This window comes from Bufo gargarizans, chromosome 3 (assembly GCF_014858855.1).
Source record: "Bufo gargarizans isolate SCDJY-AF-19 chromosome 3, ASM1485885v1, whole genome shotgun sequence".
Lineage (NCBI taxonomy): Eukaryota > Metazoa > Chordata > Amphibia > Anura > Bufonidae > Bufo > Bufo gargarizans.
In genome coordinates, this window is record NC_058082.1 from 370,566,731 (window position 1) to 370,590,743 (window position 24,013).

Consider the following 24,013-nt stretch of genomic DNA (forward strand, 5'->3'; position numbering starts at 1 on the left):
TTCATCTTGAACACAAGTTGCCATCTCCCGAGATGGCTCTTGAATGTTCCCTATAGCCAATTCAGGCGTCTAAAAAGAAATTGTACGGCTGAAGGACAGTTTGAGGAAGAGGCACTGAACATGAAAACACAGTTCCTACTAAAAGAGTACCCCAACAAGTTATTGGAGAATTCATTACAAAGGGTAAGACAACTTGATAGAACCCTATTCTTCAAATCTAAAGAAGTATCTACTACTATACAAAAATCAGATATTACAGCTAAAATAATCCTACCATATAATAAGGATTATAAAATGGTGAGTAGTATTATCCACAACCACTGGCACTTGTTGAAGGATGATAAACTATTGGGTCCCATACTCCCGGTACATCCTCCAATAGTTTATACTCGGGCTGCAGATTTGGGACTACAAGTGGCTCCCACTATAAGAAAACATCAAATTAAAACAATGACAACCCCATGGGACAATTTAAAAGGTTTCTACAGGTGTGGGTGCTGTCAAAATTGCAGACAGACACACTTTGATAGAAACATTAGACAGATAACATCAACGTCCAACAATTTTAAATGGGATATTAAAGAAATCCTGTCATGCAACAGTAAGGCAGTGATTTACATTGTTCAGTGCCCATGCCCAAAGCAGTACATCGGCCGTACAAAAAGGGTATTTAAAACCAGAATATCTGAACATATTAATAATATTAAGAAACAATCTGAAACGCATCCCCTATCCAAACATTTTAAATTATGTCATGCAGGTGATCCAAGCAACATGAGTTATATGGCTATCCAGTCGGTTAAACAAGACTGGAGAGGAGGCGATTTTGTGGCCAAAATGTCGAGACAGGAGTCCAAAAAAATATTTGAGTTTGGGTCCCTGATGCTTCAGGGTCTCAACTCGGAGATTGAGATTTTTGGGTTCCTATAGGTGAGAAGGGTGGGTTTACACGGGGAGTCAGTGCCGGGCTGTTTTTCAGCGCACTGACCCCTCCAGCATCCCTCCCCTTCTCCCCCCAATGCCACATCCCAGCATGTAATTTTTATTGAATTATTTTATTTATTTTATTCATAAGGTTTTTATTTTTACTTTTATTATAATTTATAAATGTGAACATTTTGAATATGCGTTTTGTAAAACGTATGCAGCAATGTACTGGAATATACTGACTTTCATATTTAGGGTAAAGATTGAGACTGTGTACTTGGTCAAGTCTAAAATCCGACCCATATTTTCTATCAAATCCTATGTCAAAATCCAGTCATTTCAGCATGTGTTATAATTTAATTATTTTAACATGTAAGTCACAATGTATGAACATAATGTACAAATGAAGACAGACATTGTGATATATTTGTAGTTAGCAATTGGTTATATTAAAAGTGAAGATTGCGGCTGTGCAACTAGTTCAATCCGCAATCCGACCCATCCTTTGTAATAAACCCAATTAGGGTATATAAAGCAACAATTCGTGTCTGTATCTAGCATTACACAACTATCTACTGAGGAAGGAACTTGTTTCCGAAACGCGTCTAGTGTGTATTGAGACCTGGCTATCGGTGCGGCTTTTTCAGAAACGCAAGAAGATTTTTTCAAAACGAGATACCGCTACAAAGATTCCGTTCACCAAGAAATCCACTAAGTGGACTGAAACTATGTCGCTATATCTGTGATTACCACAAACACAAGGTAAATCCTGTTGTGTTTACTCTCCTTGACCTGACAAGTCCAGGCAACTACCGGCTCGACTCAGTTATACCAGCTTCCGTCTAGCCTGACGGCTCAGGCGCCTGCGTTACAAACCAGCGATTAACTACCTGGCTGGACACGTGGGACGCTGAGCGAGCGGGTCGGATGGTTTGCTCCGCAAGGAACAAGTAAGTGGAGCCCCACAGATTGGAGAAAGTGTGGTTACGAACTGCCAGACAACATCTAAACACAGAGTCCCCGTGTGGGAAATTACAACAATCCTGAATCTATGGTTTCAACTATCCGGTGAATCGGTAACTATAATCATGGACATTTGAACGGTTCAACACATCATTCCCTGCACCATAACTCTAGCCATTAAGTCTCATGTATAGGAGTACTCCGGTTATCTAGGTCTGTGCGTGAGCTCCGCACATTTGTACCTATTTGTTTATGTATGTATGCTGATACTGATACTAAATTTTATTATTGATTTGGTGTATTAATAAATTTTACGCAAAAATACTGTGAGCCAGCCTGTATTATTAGTATTCACTTATATATCAAATAAGGCTTTCATTGTAGTGAGGGCCATGTTTCTTGCACAGTCACACATGAAAAACACCCCCTTCTATTCCTTACTCAGTCAGTGTCACAAATCCATTCTCTCACTGACCATACACTGTGGCTCTGACATCTTGCACAGTAAAGGGGCTTTTCAAAATCACTATCACCGAAGTACGACTACCTAAAAATTAACCTTTAATAGGATAATCTAAAATAAATACTCCCTAGAGAAATACTCCCTAGAGAAGGGAACACAATGCTGACTGAGGGAAGAGCGAGCATCAGACGTCACTGGGCTCGGCGCATGCCCAGTGACGAAGATGAAGCTGCCGCCCTCAGTCTCCTGATGATCGCACAGGCGCAGCCCTCAGTGGGTACTGCGCCTGTGCGAGACTTCGTTCGGCGTGAGGGAGGGGGAGGAGAGGCAGGAGAGGCTGTGGCAGGCTGGGGGCGGCGGTTAGAAAGTACAAGGAAGGCGGGCTGGGCACTGAAAGAGGGGCGGTACTGGGCTCACTAAGAAGAAAAAAACGCCCCTCTGGGCACCTTCAGGACACATTTACATATCGATCAAAGTCGTTTTTTGCAGTAACTGCTGGACGGATTTCAAGATAAAAGAGCACAGCTTAATCCAGGTAAGCTGTGCTGCATGGCTGCTTTTAAATCGTTTTTTGGCTGAGGGGAGGTGACAGAATCCCTTTAATATAAATGATCTAGGCCTCTCATTCACATCCGAGTTCCATCACAAGTCCCTCACTTTTCTGGACATTAGGATTACCATAAATGGAGATAGACTTGTTACCTCCACATTTAGAAAAGACACCGGTACCAATAGTCTCCTCCACTGGGACAGTCATCACCCCACGAGCCTTAAAAGGGGCATTCCACGAGGTCAATATCTTCGCATGAGAAGAAATTGTTCCAATCGTGATAGTTTTTATCGGGAATCAAGGAAATTGCAAGATCGCTTCAAAACTAGGGGTTACCCACAGAATGCACTCAGGGACGCCTTCCACAGTGCAGTTTATAATGATATTGTGAGGATTATCTCCACCTACGACACCATGAGTAAAGAGGTCAGAGGGATTATTACCAAGTACTGGCCCATCCTCCTCATGGATCCTGGTGTTGCAGATGTACTTCCCGTACGCCCGAGCATTACATTCAGGCGGGGTAGAAGCCTTCGGGATCGCTTAGTGCATAGCCATTTTTCAAAACCAACCCCTGAAGGTACATGGCTAGATTGCAAGCCACTGGGCATGTTCCACTGCGGGGCGTGCATGGCTTGTAACTATATTAATAATACGAAAACCAACATTTGTTCAGTGACTGGGATTAACTATGTTATTAGAGATTTTTCTAACTGTAGGAGCAAAGGGGTGATTTATTTAGCTCAATGCACCTGCCCGTTTGATTATGTTGGAATAACCTTTAGGGAATTTCGCAGGCGCATCCTGGAGCATATCAATGACATCAAAAAGTGTAAGGAGACCCCAGTAGCAAACCACATCTGGGAATGCCATAACGGTGATCCCAAATCACTGAAATTCGCAGCCCTGGAGATCATTAGACCATCCCCCAGGAAGGGAGACTGGGACCGCAGGATCCTACAGAAGGAATCCGAATGGATTCATCGGTTGCGGTCCCAGGCCCCTAGGGGCCTTAACGAAAAACTTACTTTCACATGCTTCCTGTAGGTCCCCATGTCTGGGTTCATACAGGTAACATTGGAAATTCTTGGTAAACTCTCAAGACTTGATCCTATTACAATGGATAGAATTTAATATTGACACAGGAAGTATCAGATTCTGTATATTTTAAGGGTGACATCCATCTGGTTACCCACATCATATCTAATTGAATATCTGTTTTGCATTAATAGCACGGCATTGACCGTTAATACACCTCTATCCAACAAAGGGGTTTTATTTTTCCACCAATGAAGATGTTCTGTTAGGCTGTTTTTTGGCTGATGAAGGATAATCTAATCTGGCACTACTATTTTACTATGGTGATCATCCTTCGGATGTACTTATAAAATTCCCAGATCTATGAATCGCACGATTCTAACCATCCTCTTTTTACCTGCTCCTCCCCCGTATCTATGGAGTATTGGGTAGGTGGAACGCATGTCCCTTCCTATTGGCGGATGTGTGTTCCATCAGCCGGACTCCTCCCACAACCTGTATTACGTTCGCCACTACTTATATCTAAGTAATTGTTTTTACGCCAGAAGTGGATTTTCCTTAAGTATCTTTGAGTGGAGGCACGGACGTTTTCGGTGTTGGAATAGCTACCGAATAGGGCAATACATCGGTAATCCTCTCGTCACCGTCTGATGAGGTAGTGGCTCTCCCTCATTGGATGCAGATGGAGCGCACGGCCATCTTTAGGGGTGGCGTGCGTTCCACCTGCCTACTTCCGGTCCCGCACCGCTGAGGACATAGCAGGCCTGGCCCCATTGGATGTAGTTGGAACGCACAGCCATCTTGGCTGTCGGCATGCGTTCCACTGACAGAAACACATCTAGGCCAGACGTTCACTACGAGTATACACAGGATTGCAACACGTAGTGAGTATATAGAATCATGGGATGACCCCCCACCAGAATAAGGGGTAGATGTTCATTGATACTCACCTTAGCCAGCCTTTTCAGCATGATCACATGACATGCTTCAGCACCCCTGATTGGTCCCGTTTAGCTGGGACGGCCCCATTTGGCTATATAGGAAGGTGGTAATTTCAAACAAGTTGGAGCCACATCATATTTTGCCCCCTGGAGGCCCTTCCCAAGACGTTCACCCTGGACCGTTCAACTGGATCTCCATCTTGACCATCAGCTAAGTACATTCTTGTTTACTTGAGGGTTGTTTTATCATTAAACAACCGTGCGCGTGGTCTTATGCATCTTGTGAATACGTCTTGGTTTTGGCCTTCAGTTTATCATTTTTGACCCATCTTTTCTGATATTTGTTGAACACTTGGTGTGTTTGATTGACATTGATTTATGTCCCCTGATGAACCCCTTTTAATGAAAAGAAGGGGGGAAACGCGTCGGGACACGCGATAGTACAACTGATATCTAATATATACTAGTACCCAAATATCCATATGGGCTAGTATACCAAGGGCACCATAAGGATAGACAGTATAGGCACGTGGACGGAGTGTGCCTATCATTAAGACACATCTCCGGGCTGAGGACTCTAAAAGGGATATCATAGGGACAGACACTGATTTGGCACATGTTGCCCCGATGCTTTCCTCCCCTTCATCTTCCTCAAGCTGATCCGCCCGTCAGATCCTGCTCTGTTGTGTGTAAATAGTTTTGTGTTTTTGTTGTGTTTGTTTTTGCACCATTGTGTTCCCTTCTCTAGGGAGTATTTATTTTAGATTATCCTATTAAAGGTTAATTTTTAGGTAGTCGTACTTCGGTGATAGTGATTAATTAGTTTAGCGACCACCAGCTTTATTTACAATTAGAGCTTTAAGACGATAAATAATTGCTTTTCAAAATCCCCCCAGATGTTGGAAAACCCCTTTAAGTGCTACATTATTATTTCATTTTTTACATGTTGAAAAGTAAGCAGAGCATTTTATACAAGTAGACATTTGTTACAAGATCAGAGATGATCACCACTGTGTTTTTTTTTCTGAGAGCTTCTTGGAACTGCAGAGGATGAACTGACATCAGCAGACCGATGCTTATCTATCACAAATGTATATATAGAATTAAAGATTTTACCACAGATTTGGTTTCTGAAGTCTTAAGCAAAAGCTGCACAACTGAGAGTCTTTCGTAAGGCAACTAGAATTCTTAAGATCAGCCTGGAAATGAAAGGGGTTGGTCAGTTTCCTATACTACGGTATCCACAGGATAGGTCATTGTAACAATCCCTACTCTCAGGTCATGTTATGGGGGTGAATTATACTAGTGAGCTCATCAATTTACCACATACATTCCCACCTACTCTAGATGACAGAATTATGCTAAAATACTCCCCTGGATTTCTAACACCCCAATATTTCCTATTGCAGGGGTACTCAACTACTTTTTATAAAGGTCTACATAATTAAATATGCTGTGAGGTGGAAGTCCAGGCCAAGCACCAAGAGGTGCCACTAAATGAATTGTCCTATTTACTTCACATTTCTAGTAACCCACATTTCTAGCATGCCACTAGGAGGGCCACTTACTACTCACTAACTGTGGGGGCTGCTGTTATTGATGCTGCCATACAGAGGGACTCTGACCACTCACTGACTATGGGGGAACTCTGACTACTCACTGACTATGGGGACTATGGCTAATTTTATGGGGAGTTTAGTTCTTGTGTTTTATGGGCATGTTCAAGACAGTTCAGACTGTCACGACAAGGTGTGGGAGGGAACCCCACGCCAAAGACAAGAGGGGGGGGGGGGGGGGTATCTGGCCTAGAAGCTATAGAGAGGAAAAGGTTACCACATAAGGAATCCTAACCCTAGCCCCGACTGCTAACCGAATGAACAGACATCAGTGGTAGGACCGTTCATTCACTGAAACCTAAAGCCTAACTTACAATGTAATGCCCTGAGGTAGTGATAGGGCCCAAAGACGACTCATTCCTTAAGCAGAAGGAACAGGGGTCTTGACCAGATATCAGAAGGCAGGGGAAATGACACAAAACAAGTACAAAGGAATGAGACACTTAACTCCTGAAGTAGAAGAAAGAGCAGGAACACCAGAGGAGATAACACACACCAGCTCTTACACTTGCAAATTAAGCTAGACACTGCAAGGAGTGAAGGGATTAGCCAGACTTAAATAGCAATGACCACTATGCTGCACCTGACTAGAGGTGTGGTCATTACCATCAACAACGAAGTGAAAATAAAAGGGGCTGTCAGATGACGCGTAGACAGCCTCTCCGACCTTCTAACACTTAAACTGTGAGTGACCGTGACACAAACTGTCTCATACAGGTCATACACACAGGTAGATCATCCACAGTCCACAGTGGAGATGATCGTTGGCAGCACATGTCCAAATGTATTACAAAGGATGGAAGCCTCCTCCTCCCAGTGCTGGACAGCCATCCTCTCCCCTGCAGCACTGACCTGGTGCAGACACTGACCTCTCATCCTCCTCCTAGTTCTGCACAGCCATCTTCTCTCCTGCAGCACTGACCTGGTGCAGACACTGACCTCTCCTACTCCTCTCAGTGCAGGACAGCCATCTTCTCTCCTGCAGCCCTGACCTGGTGCAGACACTGACCTCTCCTCCTCCTCCCAGTGCTGGAGAGCCATCTTCTCTCCTGCAGCCCTGATCTGGTGCAGACACTGACCTCTCCTCTTCCTCCCAGTGCTGGACAGCCATCTGCTCTCCTGTAGTCCTGACCTGGTGTAGACACTGACCTCTTCTCATCCTCCCAGTGCTGGACAGCCTTTCTCTCCCCTGCAGCTCTGACCTGGTGCAGACGGTTACCTCTCCTCCTCCTCCCAGTGCTGGACAGCTATCCTCTCTCCTGCAGCTCTGACCTGGTGCAAACGGTGACCTCTACTCCTCCTCCCAGTGCTGGACAGACATCCTCTCCCCTGCAGCCCTAGTCTGGTGGAGACCTATCCTTGTTACATTTGGAAGCCAGTTCTCCAGTGCAGGAGCTGAAGGAACCTGCTCTGCACATCCACAGACTGCCATCACAGACTCGCTCAGGGCAGAAACTATGTAGGCAGAGCCAACTCCTCAATCCCTACTAGTGATTTGTAGTTTGGGTAAAGCTGCCTGTGTGCAGCACAACAATTGGCTGGAACACTTCATAGGTTCTGTCCTGCTTCTTCCCCTTACTGGCTGTAGAGTAGGTAATTTCTCTGCTGCTTCTCTCTTCTCAGTGGGTCCGGACAGCTGGCGTCCCAGGTCAGGATTCGGACCTCGGTCTGCCAGTTGAGTACCCCTGTCCTATTGCAATTGCTACCACCACGTATACTATTAGGCAATAGGGGCCTATATTCACAAATTCTTTCAACCCAAACTAAACACAGTAATACCAGTTATCTATATGGGACCAAAAATCCTCCGAAACACTATTGGTAACATTACTCCCTTCGAAAAAGCAAATTCTATAAGACAAGGAAAGGATCAATTTTTTTATTTAATACACAATGATGCAGTGCAATACAAAAAGAAATTGTCACATAAAAGATAAAAACAAAAATATACTTTTAATAATGATCTAGTAGATAGATAAAAAAAGGGATAAAATACAGAATATTAGGTTACTGAGATGCAGCAGTTCTATTCCGGCTGTGGGGACAGCTGAGAATACAGGCAGTCACTCTAAACGATGTGGATTCCCAAATGGCTGACAGTTAACTGTTCCCAACCACCCATTTTTATCCCCCTCAGCCCAGGGGTCGGCTGTGAAGAAACCTCGCACCCTTTTGGTCCGGCCTTCTGGTTAATCTGACATAATTCAGATTTTGCCCCACCTCCCAAAGGGCCGACCAGTGTGACAATATGAATCCAGGCAATTTCTCACCGTATGACAGGGACTGCGGGAACATGTGAGTTCCCGGTCATACAGACACCAAATACAGTTATGATTTCCAGAAGGCCAGATCTTGAATAAGGTAAAAGCCTCCTGTTCAGTATGGTGTGTCTAGACTCTCCGTGAAGCCCATGTTAGACTGAACACAATTACTAGGCTTCTGAGGATGTGGGTTTTGAGGTCAGAGTTATTGTTTCTGATATTATTTCAACCACCTACTGAATGGTTTAGACTACCTGCCGGGTTAGCAGCCATGTCGGTTGCCCTGCATTTTTAGTGTCCTCTTCCAGGCCTTAATTACTATACCCATATGGCTTTTAATTAGCAAGCCAGTGCTAAATGAAGTTCTTCTGAGAATGTGGAGTGTTTCACCCCTACCTAGACTGTCCGGCATCATAGGGGAACAATTAGCCTAAGGCCTTGATAGATCACAAAACACTGACATACAATAAGCTATCGATAACACAAGTTCTAGAAAATCTAAAATCTATCTCAGATTTCGCTACAGTCATCAATATCAGATCGATGGAGGGGCTCCCACCAACTCCCTCGATTAGCTTTTTTAGGAGAACATTCTCCTGCATTCAGTAACTATAACAAGAAAGCTTGTAGTCCTCACTGTGTGTTGTGGTTACATCCAAAGACACAGACTCTGCATTGTGCGCTCGTGACATCTGTTGGTGCTCAGTATATGAAAAGTACACAAGTGAAATCCAAAATGCAAGAAAGAAGACAGACGGCACTCACCCCATATGTGGTTGTAAACTGCTGTACGGGCACACGGCATTGCCTAGAAGGAAAGCAACGCCATATGGCTTTTGGAAAGCAGATTTCACTGGGATAATTTTAAGCTGCCATGTCACATTATTGCCCTGATTCTGTAGTTTACAGAAACACCCCATATGTGGTAGTAAACTGCTGTATGGGAACACGGCATTGCACAGAAGGAAAGCAACGCCATATGGTTTTTGGAAAGCAGATTTTGCTGGGATAATTTTAAGCTGCCATATCACATTTGGAGACCCCTGATGCACTCCTAGAGTAGAAACTCCAAAAAAATACCCCATTTTGGATAAGGTGGCAGTTTTGTTTGTACTATTTTAGGATTCATATGATTTTTGGTTCCTCTATATTACACTTTTTGTGAGGCAAGGTAACAAAAAATAGCTGTTTTGGCACCATTTTTATTTTTTGTTTTTTACAATGTTCATCTGACAGGTTAGATCATGTGGTATTTTTATAGAGCAGGTTGTTACAAATGCAACAATACCAATTTTTGTTGTTTATTTCAGTTTTACTTAATAAAGCATTTTCTTTTAAAAACTATATTTTAGTGCCTGCACATACTGAAAGCCATAGATTTATTTTATTTTTGGGTATTATGTAGGGTCTAATTTTTTTCCATATGAGATTACGGTTTAATTGGTACTATTTTGGGGTGCGTATGACTTTTTGATCGCTTTGTATTACACTTTTCGTAATGTAAGTTGACAAAAAATGGCTTTTATTGACACCATAATTTTTTTTTCACGGTGTTCACCTGAGGGTTTAGGTCATGTGATATTTTTATACAGCAGGTTCTTACGGATGCGGCAATACCTAATATGTATACTTTATTTATTTATGTTTTACACAATAACAGCATTTTTGAATAAAAATAAATCATGTTTCAGTATCTCCATATTCTGAGAGCCATAGTTTTTTTTATATTTTTTATGTGATTGTCTTAGGTAGGGTGTCATTTTTGCAGGATGACATGATGGTTTGATTGGTACAATTTTCGGGTGTGTATGACTTTTTGATCGCTTGGTATTACACTATTTGTGATGTAAGGTGACAAAATTAATAGCTTTTTTGACAGTTTTTATTTTTATTTTTTTGCGGTTAGATCATGTGATATTTTTATAGAGCAGGTTGTTACGGACGTGGCAATACTTAATATGTATGATTTATTTTATTTATTTAAGTTTTACACAATAATATAATTTTTGAAGCAAACAAAAAAAATCATGTTTTAGTGTCTCCATAGTCTGAGAGCTATATTTTTTTTATATTTTGAGCGATTGTATTAGGTAGTTCTTATTTTTTGTGGGATGAGATTATAATTTCTTACAGTGTTCACCTGAGGGGTTAGGTCATGTGGTATTTTCATAGAGCAGGTTGTTATGGATGCAGCGATACCTAATATGTCTACTTTTTTTTTTTTTACATTTCACACAATAAAAGCATTTTTGAAACAAAAAAAAAATATTTTAGTGTCTCCATAGTCTGGGAGCCATAGTTTTTTTTATTTTTTAGGCGACTGGCTTACGTAGGGGCACATTTTTTGCAGTAAGAGGCAACGGTTAGATTGGTACTATTTTGGGGGGCACCTGCTGCTCTGCTGAACGGAGTGAAGAGGTGGCGTGTCTGAAGCTCTGCAGCAACCAGCCTCATGTAACTCAGAGGGCCCACTAGAGGGGTACTGCGTATGTGAAATGAAAGCAATGAGTGCTTCCATCTGTATTGATGGAAGTGCTCATAGCAGCTCAGTGGGCCACCTCAGGAGCAGTGGGCCCCGGCATTTGCCCGGGTTTGCCAGGTGCTGACTGCGGCCCTGGAGATAGGGGTCACCTTTTATTACAGAGAGAGGCAGCTTGGATCATTAACTCCTTAAGGATACAGCCTTATTTCACCTTAAGGATCAGGCCATTTTTTGCTAATCTGACCAATGTCACTTTAAGTGGCGATAACTTTAAAATGCTTTGACTTATCCAGGCCATTCTGAGATTGTTTTTTTAGTCACATATTGTACTTCATGATACTGGTAAAATGGAGTAAAAAAAACAACTTTTTTTATTTAAAAAAAAAAAACTAAATTAGCAATTAAATTTTTTTTATTGCAAATTTCCAAGTTTCAATTTCTTTACTTCTATAATACATAGTAATACCTACACAAAAAGTTATTACTATACATTCCCCATATGTCTACTTCATGATAGGATCATTTTGGGAATGACATTTTATTTTTGGCAGAAGACTTAGAAGTTTAGAAGTAAATCTTGAAATTTCTCAGAAATTAAAAAAAAACAACAGTTCAGGTCTGAAGTCACTTTGTGAGGCTTACATAATAGAAACCACCCAAAAATGACCCCATTCTAGAAACGACACCCCTCAAGTTATTTACGGCACACGGCAGGGCGCAGAAGGAAGGGAATGCCATATGGTTTTTGGAAGGCAGATTTTGGCACTATTTTGGGGCGCGTGTGACTTTTTGATCCCTTACTATTACACTTTTTGTGATGTAAGGAGACAAAAAATTGTTTATTTAGCACAGTTTTAATTTTAAATTTTTTATTGTCTTTATCTGAGGGGTTAGGTCATGTGATATTTTTATAGAGCCGGTCGATATGGAAGCGATACCTAATATGCGATACCTAATATGTATACTTTTTATTTATTTATGTAAGTTTTACACAATAATATCATTTTTGTAACAAAAAAAAACAAAAAAGTGTCTCCATATTCTGAGAGCCATAGTTTTTTCAGTTTTTGGGCGATTATCTTAGGTAGGGTCGCTTCTTTGCGGGATGAGATGACGGTTTGATTGGCACTATTTTGGGGTGCATATGACTTTTTGATCGCTTGCTATTGCACTTTTTGTGATGTAAGGTGACAAAAAATGGTTTATTTAGCACAGTTTTAATTTTTTACGGTGTTCATCTGAGGGGTTAGGTCATGTGATATTTTTATAGAGCCAGACGATATGGGCGCGGTGATACACAGTTTTACACAATAACAACTTTTTTTAAACAAAAAAAATGATATGTCTGTAAAAAATAAATCAAGGCAACTGGACGTACTGTAGATTTCTTGAAAACGTTTCACTCGTTGTTCCAACGAGCTTTCTTAATTCTGAGTGACTGTACAAAAATTCTGGGAATAAATATGTAACTGAATCCACATCTGGTAATTATACCCAGCATTGGGTCAAAGGTGTTGATTCCATTATCCGAATTGGAGTGCCAAGGTGCCTGCTCAATGATTTAAGTAACAGGACAACATGCCGTCATGTGTCCTGAAGAGGTTAAAACAGAAGTTATGGGCCCATTTGGACTTAATGATAAAAATGACCTAGCGGTATTTGTTTTATGGCCTCTTCTCTATAATTTGTATGTTTTTCTTTTCCTTTTTTCATTATTGTTTGAAATGTGCTTTTAAACGTTTATGTCCTGTATGATGTGACGTAGCTGGCGTGAGAGTATTTGACATGTGCATGCCAGTGTCGTCACGTAAGGCCTGAGGAAGTGCAGGCGCAAAACGGCTGTAGCCTGTTGTCTGTGCTGTGCTCACATACATCTGTATTTTACCCACAAATAAAGCTGCGAAGATTGTTAGTGAGTGCAATCTGTCTTCTTTATTGCATTTTGGATTCTCCTGCATTTTTCTCACTGCTAACCCTCTCACTATCGACACTGCAGGGGCGAGGAAGTGTAAGTGCAACTTCTCTGTCCCCATTCACTTCAATGGGAAGGAACAGTTACACTCTGTCTGCTGCTTCCCATTGAAGTAAATGGGACGGAAAAGCTGTAATTACAATGCTCGCCTCTGCAATGTCGATGGTAAGCAGGTAAACAGTAAAGAGTATCCAGCGCTCACACGAGCACTGCAGACTTTTTAAACAGCTGGTTGGCAGGGGTGCTAAAAATTGGACCTCTGCTGATCTAATATTGATAACCAATCCTGTGGGTAGGTTGTCAATATGGGAAACGCAGAAAACCCCTTTAAGCAATAGCCAGTTTACAGCTTGGTTATTAGAAACACAAAACATTAAATATGTAGTTTGAATATATAAAATAATATTAGATAGCCCACCCCAGGAGGGTTACTGTAATAGAAAATGTACTGTATTCGCTTAAAGGGAACCTGTCACCAGTTTTATGGTGTCCTAAACTAAGGGCAACATAAATAAGTGACTGATTCTCTTAGCAAAAGGCTGGGTCACTTTCTTTAATTGACCCAGTCAATCTGCCAACATCTTGTATTGAAAAGCTCCAGCTGATAATGATGAATCATGAATATTTATGAGCTCCTGACTCTCCCTGCCTACCTGCTGCTGATTGACAGTTTTTTTCCATATGAATCAGCAGCAGGTGGGCAGGGGAGTGGCTATAGCTCTGAATTAAATATACGCTGGACTCACTGACATCACGCTGGACTCAAATCAGCTCATTAGCATGCGGCATGAGGCATCTTTGTGTGTATATTATGAGGTAACCATCTGTCATATCAGTAAGTGAATACATCTAAGGTACTTTTTAGTAGTTAATGATTGTATATAATTAGTTAGATTCTAATCAAATATCCACATGACAGGTTCCCTGTAAGGGCAGAATTCTTGTTCCAGGACAACTGCAAATACAGTTGCAAGAAAAAATTATGTGAACCGTTTGGAATTATATGGATTTCTGAACAAATTGGTCATAAAATGTGATCAGATCCTCTTCTAAATCACAACAATAGGCAATCACAGTCTGCTTAAACTAATAACACACCAAAAATGTAATGTTACCATGTTTTATTTAACACACCATGTAAACATTCACAGTGCAGGTATAAAAAATGTGAACCCTTGGATTTAATAACTGGTTGAACCTCCTTTGGCAGCAATAACTTCAACCAAACGTTTCCTGTAGTTGCAGATCAGACGTGCACAACTGTCAGGAGTAATTCTTGACCATTCCTCTTTACAGAACTGTTTTAGTTCAGCAATATTCTTAGGATGTCTGGTGTGAATCGCTTTCTTGAGGTCATGCCACAGCATCTCAATCGAGTTGAGGTCAGGACTCTGACTGGGCCACTCCAGAAGGCGTATTTTCTTCTGTTTAAGGGCTCTTTCACACTTGCGTTCTTTTCTTCCGGCATAGAGTTCCGTCGTCGGGGCTCTATGCCAGAAGAATCCTGATCAGTTTTATCCTAATGCATTCTGAATGGAGAGAAATATGTTCAGGATGCATCAGGATGTCTTCAGTTCCGGACCGGAGCGTTTTTTGGCCAGGGAAAATACCGCAGCATGCTGCGCTTTTTGCTCCGGCCAAAAATACTGAACACTTGCCGCAAGGCCGGATCCGGAATTAATGCCCATTGAAAGGCATTGATCCGGATCCGGCCTTAAGCTAAATGTCGTTTCGGCGCATTGCCGGATCCGACCTTTAGCTTTTTCTGAATGGTTACCATGGCTGCCGGGACGCTAAAGTCCTGGCAGCCATGGTAAAGTGTAGTGGGGAGCAGGGGAGCAGTATACTTACCGTCCGTGCGGTTCCCGGGGCGCTCCAGAGTGACGTCAGGGCGCCCCACGCACATGGATGACGTGATCGCATGGCACGTCATCCATGCGCATGGGGCGCTCTGACGTCATTCTGGAGCGCCCCAGGAGCCGCACGGACTGTAAGTATACCGCTCCCCCACTCCCCACTACTACTATGGCAACCAGGACTTTAATAGGACCTGGGTGCCATAGTAACACTGAATGCATTTTGAAGACGGATCCGTCTTCAAATGCTTTCAGTTCACTTGCGTTTTTCCGGATCCGGCGTGTAATTCCGGCAAGTGGAGTACACGCCGGATCCGGACAACGCAAGTGTGAAAGAGGCCTAAGCCATTCTATTGTTGATTTACTTCTATGCTTTGGGTCATTGTCCTGTTGCAACATCCATCTTCTGTTGAGCTTCAGCTGGTGGACAGATGGCCTTAAGTTCTCCTGCAAAATGTCTTGATAAACTTGGGAATTACTTTTTCCTTCGTTGATAGCAATACGTCCAGGCCCTGACACAGCAAAGCAGTCCCAAACCATGATGCCCCCACCACCATACTTGACAGTTGGGGTGAGGTTTTGATGTTGGTATACTGTGCCTCTTTTTCTCCACACATAGTGTTGTGTGTTTCTTCCAAACAACTCAACTTTAGTTTCATCTGTCCACAGAATATTTTGCCAGTTTTGCTGTGGAACATCCAGGTGCTCTTGCACAAACTGTAAACGTGCAACAATGTTTTTTTTGGACAGCAGTGGCTTCCTCTGTGGTATCCTCCCATGAAATCCATTCTTGCTTAGTGTTTTACGTATCGTAGATTCGCTAACAGGAATGTTAGCATATGCCAAAGACTTTTGTAAGTCTTTAGCTGACACTCTAGGATTATTCTTCACCTCATTGAGCAGTCTGCGCTGTGCTCTTGCAGTCATCTTTACAGGACGGTCACTCCTAGGGAGAGTAGCAGCAGTGCTGAACTTTCTCCATTTATAGACAATTTGTCTTACCATGGACTGATGAACAGCAAGGCTTTTGGAGATACTTTTATAACCCTTTCCAGCTTAATGCAAGTCAGCAATTCTTAATCGTAGGTCTTCTGAGAGCTCTTTTGTGCGAGGCATCATTCACATCAGGCAATGCTTCTTGTGAAAAGCAAACCCAGAACTGGTGTGTGTGTTTTTATAGGGCAGGGCAGCTGTAACCAACACCTCTAATCTCATCTCATTGATTGGACTTCAGTTGGCTGACACCTCACTCCAATTAGCTCTTGGAGATGTCATTAGTTTAGGGGTTCACATACTTTTTACACCTGCACTGTGAATGTTTACATGGTGTGTTCTATAAAAACATCATAACATTTAATTCTTTGTGTGTTATTAGTTTAAGCAGACTGTGATTGTCTATTGTTGTGACTTTGATAAAGATCAGATCACATTTTATGACCAATTTGTGCAGAAATACATATCATTCCAAAGGGTTCACATACTTTTTCTTACAACTGTAGATGATGGAAGAGATCTCTGTACTGACCCCTGATATATTTATACATAGAGATGTCCCGAATTATTCACAGGCGAACAGTTCCCGGCGAACATATGCGATGTTCGGTCCCCCCCTATACGTCATCATTGAGCAAACTTTGACCCTGTACCTCACAGTCAGTAGACACATTCCAGCCAATCAGCATACCCTCCCTGAGGACAGCAGCCCTCTTAGATTCATTCTGAAGCTGCAGTGTTAGAGCAGGGAAAGTGCTGCTGCTGCTGAATTAATACGGAAAGCGTTAGCTAGGCCAGTGTTCTGTGTCCACTCCAGTCCTCAAAGAGTCATCTGCTGTAAGGACAGCGTCCTGACAGCACCCCAAAAAGCCATTTTTAGGGCTGGTACATCAGTCTGCTTTTATTTATTTTTTCTATATATATATATATTGCAGTTGCCTGCCCGTGTGTGAGAGGCCACAAGCCCACAGACTGTACTGTGTGCACACCACTCATATAGGGTGGCACAGTACCTTGCAGATAAAAAAGTCATTACATTTTCCTCTGTAATATAATTGCAGTTGCCTGCCAGTGAGTGTCAGGCCCACAGACTATACTGTGCCCACTGCCCACCACTCATATAGGGTGGCACAGTACCTTGCAGATAAAAAAGTAATTTAATTTGTTCTCTGTAATATAATTGCAGTTGCCTGCCAGTGTGTGTCAGGCCCACAGACTGTACTGTGCCCACTGCCCACCACTCATATAGGGTGGCACAGTACCTTGCAGATAAAAAAGTCATTACATTTTCCTCTGTAATATAATTGCAGTTGCCTGCCAGTGAGTGTCAGGCCCACAGACTATACTGTGCCCACTGCCCACCACTCATATAGGGTGGCACAGTACCTTGCAGATAAAAAAGTAATTTAATTTGTTCTCTGTAATATAATTGCAGTTGCCTGCCAGTGTGTGTCAGGCCCACAGACTGTACTGTGCCCACTGCCCACCACTCATATAGGGTGGCATAGTACCTTGCAGATAAAAAAGTCATTACATTTTTCCTCTGTAATATAATTGCAGTTGCCTGCCAGTGTGTGTCAGCCCCATAGACTGTACTGTGCCCACTGCCCACCACTCATATAGGGTGGCACAGTACCTTGCAGATAAAAGTCATTTAATGTTTTCTGTAATATAATTGCAGTTGCCTGCCAGTGTGTGTCAGGCCTACAAACTGTACTGTGCCCACTGCCCAACACTCATATAGGGTGGCACAGTACCTTGCAGATAAAAGTCATTTAATGTTTTCTGTAATATAATTGCAGTTGTCTGCCAGTGAGTGTCAGGCCCACAGACTGTACTGTGCCCACTGCCCACCACTCGCTTCACATGATCTGTCAGAGGAGTTATTTACACCTCAGTTGGAAGAAATGAGTGATGCGCAACCATTATTGCCAGAGGATGTAGATAACAGGGATATGTCAGTCAGGCAGCATTACACACATGGACGTACGGTGTGATGATGATGATGTTGTACCCGCTGCTACTTCCTTTGCTGAGTTGTCAGATACAAGTGAAGTGGTTGATGATGACTATGTGCCCATGGATGTCACATGGGTGCCCGCTCGAAGAGAAGAAGAACAGGCGGAAAGTTCAGATGGGGAGACAGATAGGAGGAGGAGACGAGTTGGAAGCAGGGGGAGGTCATCGCAAGGAGCTAGTGGCACAGTCAGACAGCGTGTATCGGCACCCGGGGTCAGCCAGACAGCACGCCAATCAACGCATGCTGTTGCCACCACCAGAGTGCTATCATTGCAAAGCTCAGCAGTGTGGCATTTTTTGTGTGTGTCTGCCTCTGATAACAGCGATGCCATTTGCAACCTGTGCCAAAAGAAACTGAGTCGTGGGAAGTCCAACACCCACCTAGGTACAACTGCTTTGCGTAGGCACATGATCTCACATCACAAACGCCTATGGGATCAACACATGAGTACAAGCAGCACACAAACTCAAAGCCACCATCCTCCTCCTGGTCCAGCATCTTCAGCTATGTCAACCACTGCTGTCCTCCTTGCCCTCTCTCAACCAACCGCCACTCCGCTTCTCACCTTCAGCAGTTCCTGCTCATCTGCCCAAAGTTAGGTTTTACCATACAAGCTGGTGGAGTCTGAGGCCTTCAAAAAATTTGTAGCTATTGGGACACCGTAGTGGAAGGTACCCGGCCAAAAAATTTTCACAAACGGCAATCCCCAACCTGTACTCTAATGTAGAAAAGGAAGTCATGGCATGTCTGGCACACAGTGTTGGGGCAAGGGTCCATCTGACCACTGATACCTGGTCTGCAAAGCACGGTCGGGGCAGGTATATCATGTACACTGCGTATTGGGTAAACCTGCTGACGGCTGCCACGCATGGAATGCGTGGCTCTGCAGCAGAGTTGATAACACCGCCACAACTTGCAGGCAGGCCTGCTGCCACCTCCTCTACTCCTCTTACTCCATCCTCTTTGCTAACCTCCTCGGCTGAGTCCTCTTCTGCTGCTGCGTCTTGCTCCACATCAACTGCACCCCCTCAGCTCCCCAGGGGCTATTCCACATCCTGGATACGATAGTGTCACGCTGTCTTGGGGTTGACTTGCCTGAAAGCAGAGAGTCACACCAGACCAGCACTCCTGTCTGCCCTGAACACACAGGTGGATCAGTGGCTGACCCCGCACAAACTGTAGATCATCAAAGTGGTGTGTGACAATGGAAGCAATCTGTTGGCGGCATTGAATTTGGGCAAGTTGACACATGTGCCGTGCATGGCAAATGTGTTGAATCTGATCGTACAACGCTTTGTGTATAAGTACCCAGGCTTACAGGACATCCTCAAGCAGGCCAGGAAGGTGTGTGACCATTTCAGGAGTTCCTACACGGCCATGGCGCACTTTTACGATATTCAGCGGTGAAACAACATGTGTAGGGTAAGCGGACACAGTACAGAGGCAAGAACACGGTAGTAAAGCAAAAGTCAGTGTTTATTCACACAACAAGGAAAAAAATAACACAAACAATTGGTGTTAATTCACACCACAGGAATTCCTCATGTTATTTCACATGGCCAAAGTCCACAGAACTCAAAACAAACATGTCACCTGGATATCCACAGCAGGCTTTAGGGTGCCTGGCTTCCAGCTGGTGGCTCTCACGCAGCTCCCAGAGACACAGAGCCTTCACAGCTCCACTTTCACTTGGAGGAACATACCACCCCCAAGCTGAGCTGCTGGCTGGGTTTTTAAACCCCAGCCCAAAACCTGGCCTGGACGTGGGGAACAGCCACCCACCCTGCTCTTTGGCTGCTCCCAATAAGAACCGTCCGGGATCGGCCTTTCAGCCACACTAAGAATAAACAGTGTCAGCGAGCACTAGCTGCGGCTGACACATAAAATAACCGATTCTTATCTCACCGAGGCCACGAACCTTGGTGATTGTACCTTCCGTCAATGACGGACCCTTGCGCCTTCCTACACATGCCAGTGAGGCGCTTGATTTGCGACAGCTCAACACGTTGGAATTCAACACTCCTAATGTTCGATCGTCTGCTCCAAAAAAAAAAGCCGCCAACGAGTATTTGTATGACCGGGGTGCTAAGACAGCCTCTGCAGAGGTGGGTATTTTTTTGCCACATTACTGGACGCTCATGCGCAATGCCTGTAGGCTCATGCGTCCTTTTGAGGAGGTGACAAACCTAGTCAGTCGCACCGAAGGCACCATCATCGACATCATCCCATTTGTTTTCTTCCTGGAGCGTGCCCTGCGAAGAGTGCTGGATCAGGCCGTAGATGAGCGTGAAGAGGAAGAGTTGTGGTCACCATCACCACCAGAAACAGCCTGTTACGGTTACTCCCAGGCTAGCTGGAAGCTGGACCGCTTGGATAGTCTGGATCTCTGTTTAGGGAGAGAGAGAGGAGCCGCTTCGTCTCGATATCCAGAAGGATCCTGTAAATGTAGAACAATCCCACTAGCTATCTTACAGCTAGGATAATCTTTCCCCCACGAAACGAGACGAGGCTGCGATTTGAAGGTCAAACTAGGTCTGTCTGCCCTGGGGCATACAGACTCTTTTATTTACAATCCACAAACATAGCACTGCCCACAGGGGTTTGAAATACAACCAATCAATCCGTACAATAAACACAGACACTCCCACGCAAAATCCTCCTCTCTGTCTGTGATAAGATTACTGAATACAATGGCGAATATAATTATCACAGGCAGAGAAATACAGTTTTATAAAACATATCACAGGAACCCCAAAACATGCAATAACCCCATAACAAGTATATCCTCAGAACCGGGGGATCTGGGTGAACCACATATCCGAAATTCACCCAGATCCGTTCAGTAGTCTGGAAGATACAGTTTTATGCCAGTTACACCGAAAATATACAAGTTATACAGAAAATAGTCACTAATAAACGTGTCCCTTGTTTGGTAGTTTCAAACTACTGAATGATGTCTCTGTGCACCAAATACCGGCGAGATGGCACCGTGTAGAGTTAAAATGGCCGCCTTCCATTGTTCTCACCATGTGCTTCATCCATTCAGACTAACAGGGTAAATAACAGTTTTGTAACAGTGCTCCCTTTTTGTGGAACACTCTGGCAGACACTGTCTGACCCCTTTTCGGGGCAGACTAAGGCTGTCCAGTCCGCTGGTTATGCTGGGCTGAGGTCTGTTTGTCTGGACAACCCGTCGGCGTTGCCATTCTGTTTCCCAGGTCTGTAGGTAATGGTGAAGTTGAAGGGTTGTAACGATAAACTCCAACGTAAAAGTCTGCCGTTATCCCCAGAGACCCGGTTTAGCCACACCAACGGGTTATGGTCTGTAACCAGAGTGAATTCTTGTCCATACAAATAGGGAGTCAATTTCTTTTGTGCCCACACCAAAGCCAAACACTCTTTTTCTACCGCTGCATAGCTGACTTCGCGTGGCAGGAGCTTACGGCTGATGTAGACAACTGGGTGCTCCCCTCCGTCTTCGCCTACTTGGCTGAGGACAGATCCCAGCCCGAACATGGAAGCGTCTGTATGGACGATAAAACGCTTGTTAAGGGCTGGGGCCGCCAAGACAGGAGCGTTAACAAGAGCATTTTTGAGAGCTTGGAAAGCCGTTTCACAGTGGGGAGACCACAGGACCTGTCGAGGTAAGTTTTTCTTGGTCAGGTCAGTCAGGGGTTTGGCAAGTGTGCTGTAGTCTGGTACAAACCGTCTGTAGTACCCTGCTGTGCCCAGGAATGCTAGGACCTGAGTCTTAGTGGTGGGGGTGGGCCAATTGGCGACAGCTTCTATCTTGGCCGGTTCTGGTCGCTGTTTCCCACACCCCACACGGTGACCCAGGTACTGTACCTCGGCCATCCCAAAGTGGCATTTTTCTGGCTTCAGAGTCAGGCCAGCAGCCCGGATCTGATCCAGAACCATTCCTATGTGAGCTAAGTGGTCCTCCCAGGACTCACTGTGGATCGCTATGTCGTCCAGGTATGCGCAAGCAAAACTCTGGAAGCCATCCAGGAGCCTATCGACCAAGTGCTGGAATGTAGCTGGGGCATTCTTCATCCCAAACGGCATTACCTTAAAATGATATAAGCCGAACGGGGTGACGAATGCCGACTTGGGGACAGCCTCCTGGGCCAGGGGGATCTGCCAGTAACCCTTGCAGAGGTCAATGGTGGTCAGATAATTTCCCCTGGCTATACGATCCCTGGGCATAGGGTAAGCGTCCGTCACTGTCTTTTCATTGAGCCTCCGATAGTCTACGCAAAACCGGGTTGTACCATCTTTCTTGGGCACCAGGACCACTGGGGAAGCCCAGGGACTATCGGAGGGCTCAATTACCCTGAGTTGGAGCATCTCATCGATCTCCTTCTTCATCCCTGTCCTAACTGCCTCGGGGATTCGGTAAGGAGCCTGGCGTAAAGGAGCTTGTCCCGGGGTATCTACCTGGTGGGTGGTTAAGGTAGTGTACCCTGGCTTCTGGGAGAAGTTGGGGCTTTTGGACTGCAGGAGTTGATTAAGCTGCTCCCTTTCAGTGGGGCTAAGTCGGTCCCCTATCTTGACCTGAGCTACTATATCTGCGTGGGGACTCTTTTCTAACAGATCTGGAATGGGTAGACTGTCGGGGTCTTCCTGGGGGGGACAGCATACGGCTGTCACGTTCTCCGGCCGCTCAAGATATTCCTTGAGCATGTTCACATGGAATGTCTTTCTAAGATTGCTGTCATGGCAGCTAGCTATTACGTAAGTGGTGTCTCCCCTTTTCTCCACTATCTGGTAGGGGCCCTGCCAGGACGCCTGCAATTTGTCTGTCTTAACTGGCTTAAGCACTAACACCTTTTGCCCTATGGTAAAGATTCTCTTTCGGGCCCCCCGATCGTACCATACCTTCTGTCTTCTCTGGGCCGATTGGAGGTTAGCCTGCACTGATTTGGCTAATTGCTCCATTCGGTCCCTGAGTTCCAGCACATACGGCACAATGGGGACACCGTCAGTCTCCATCTCTCCCTCCCAGTGCTTCCGAATCAGGTTTAGGGGTCCCCGTACCTTTCTTCCGTAGAGCAACTCGAAGGGAGAGAACCCGGTCGTTTCCTGGGGCACCTCCCGATAAGCAAATAGGAGGTGCGGCAGAAAACGCTCCCAGTCTCGGTATTCCTGAGTAAACGTCTTGAGCATTTGTTTGAGGGTCCCATTGAACCTCTCACAAAGTCCGTTCGTCTGGGGGTGGTATGGAGAGCTCAGGAGGGACTTAATTTTGCAAACCTGCCAGAGTTGCTGAGTCAATTCGGCAGTAAATTGGGTGCCTCGGTCGGACAGGATTTCTTTTGGAAATCCTACCCGGGAGAACACCTGCACCAGCGCATTCGCTACCGTATCCGCTTGGATGTTGGATAGGGCGACAGCTTCAGGGTACCTGGTAGCGTAGTCCACTACGGTAAGAATGTAGCGCTTACCGGAGGGACTAGGGGTAGCCAGCGGTCCCACTAGGTCAATAGCAACCCTGCTGAAGGGTTCCTCCACAATGGGCATATTTACTAGATGAGCTTTAGGGTGATCGCCTCTCCTCCCTACTCGTTGACACACATCGCAGGTATTACAATAAGTCCTAACATCAGAGTGTACCCCTGGCCAAAAGAACATGTGAGTAATGCGGTGTAGTGTGCGGGTTACAGCTAGGTGGCCTGCCAAGGGAATGTCGTGTCCTATCTTGAGTATTTCTCGACGGTATTTGTGGGGCACTACCAGCTGTCGCCTATGCTGCCCCCTTTTCTCCGTCAAGCGATATAGCTTTCCCTTTTCCCATAAAAAGGTTTCGTTATCTGACCCGCTCCCTCCGGTCTCTGCTCGTTCCCGGTACTTTTGTAATGTCGGGTCAGTCTTAGACTCTGTCTCGAAAGCATCTGGGGTGTCCCAGGGTATGGGACCTAACGGGTCAGTCAA